Genomic DNA, 1,458 nt, shown 5'->3' with positions numbered 1-1,458 from the left:
TCCTTGTGGAGATAGCCCTCATCAACCAGTGGGACCTGGCTGACACCCTGCTGGACACGGAGCACAGCCTATGGGAGCTGGCCCAGCCTTCAGGTGTCCCCCTCCCTCAGGCCTTGCCCTATTCCAAGGTGTCCCCTTCACCCCCTGCTGGGGGCCCCTCTGGCAGCTTAGTGTCCCACTCAGAGATGAAAGATGATGGAAAGGAAGATAAGGGCCATGGAAACACTCTGGACAGTACAAGTTCTGCATCCTTGAGACTCCTGGCTTGGGAATCTTGCCCCGAGACAGAGAGCCCATGTGTTATAGCTGCATCCAGGCTCCATCATCATGTGGGATGGGAACTTATCACTATTGCTGAGTGGCACAGACCTGTTGTGGGCACCCGCCAGCTTTCCAGTGCCCAGAAGTTGTGTGGTGCTATGTGAAGTCTCACTTGTGTGGCACCTCTATGGCAGTTGAAACTTTGGCCTCCAACCCATCCACAGGGTTAGAGTTCGTTTGATGGGCACCAAGGGCTCCCCTTCCTGCTGCTCTGGCCCCAACCAACTCCAGAAATCTTGGCATTCAGAGAGAGGCAGTGGCTGGCAGCACCATATCCTCATGGAGATCCAGCTCAGCAAGGTAAGTTTCCAGCATGAGGTGGACCCAACAGAGCCAGCCACAGGCCCTTGCAGCTCCCAGCCAAGAGCTGGTGAACCAGCCACTGTCCCACCAGGTGTTCACTGTTTAGGAGCTTGAGGTCTGCGACAGGACTGCCTCCTCCCAGATCAATAAGTCCCTGCATCTGCACAAGAGCAAGCAGTTGCCACAGCCGGCCCACTCCAACATGCTCACCATAAAAGCACTGCACGTGGCCCCCACCACCAACCTGGGCAGACCTGAGTGCTATCTCTGTGTCTCACTGTTGCCCCTGCAGCTCACTGTGGACCAGGAGGCCCTCTTCTTCTTCAAGGACTTTTTCACCAGCCTGGTGACCAGCATCAACCCTGTGGTCCCAGGGAAGACCTCTGCTGAGGCTTGCCCCAAACCCAAGTCCAGCCCAGCAGCCCCTAGGAACGGACTGCTTGAGGGTACAGAAACAACCAGATGGGAGGAGGCTGCAGGCGGTGGACACAGCCTCTCCTCTGCTGAGAAGCAGCCCATCTACTTCAGGGAGTTCTGCTTCACGTCCAAGGTACCCATCTGGCTGGATTACCATGGCAAGTATGTCACCATGGACCAGGTGGGCACTTTCACTGGCATCCTTATCAGCTTGGCCCAGCTCAACTACTCCAAGCTGAAGCTAAAGCATGCTTTGTTGCTGGCACAGGCTCCTGGGTGTGGACAAGGTTCTGGGTTATGCTCTCAATGAGTGGCTATAGGACAACCAGCTTCCTGGCCTGCTGAGAGGAATGAGCACCATGCACTCAGTTGTCCAGCTCTTCCAAGGGTTCCAGAACCTGTTATGGCTGCCAAATG

The 1,458-nt window shown here is 56.0% G+C and overlaps 1 pseudogene; it reads left to right on the top strand.

Moving 5' to 3' along the window:
- LOC103584112 overlaps positions 1 to 1,450 on the top strand; it is a 5,646-nt pseudogene extending 4,196 nt beyond the window's left edge.
- The last annotated feature ends 8 nt before the right edge of the window (positions 1,451 to 1,458 follow it).

The sequence above is a fragment of the Galeopterus variegatus genome, unplaced genomic scaffold (genome assembly GCF_000696425.1).
Source record: "Galeopterus variegatus unplaced genomic scaffold, G_variegatus-3.0.2 Scaffold44606, whole genome shotgun sequence".
Classification (NCBI taxonomy): Eukaryota; Metazoa; Chordata; class Mammalia; order Dermoptera; family Cynocephalidae; genus Galeopterus; species Galeopterus variegatus.
This window is presented reverse-complemented; position numbering and strand designations above follow the sequence as displayed.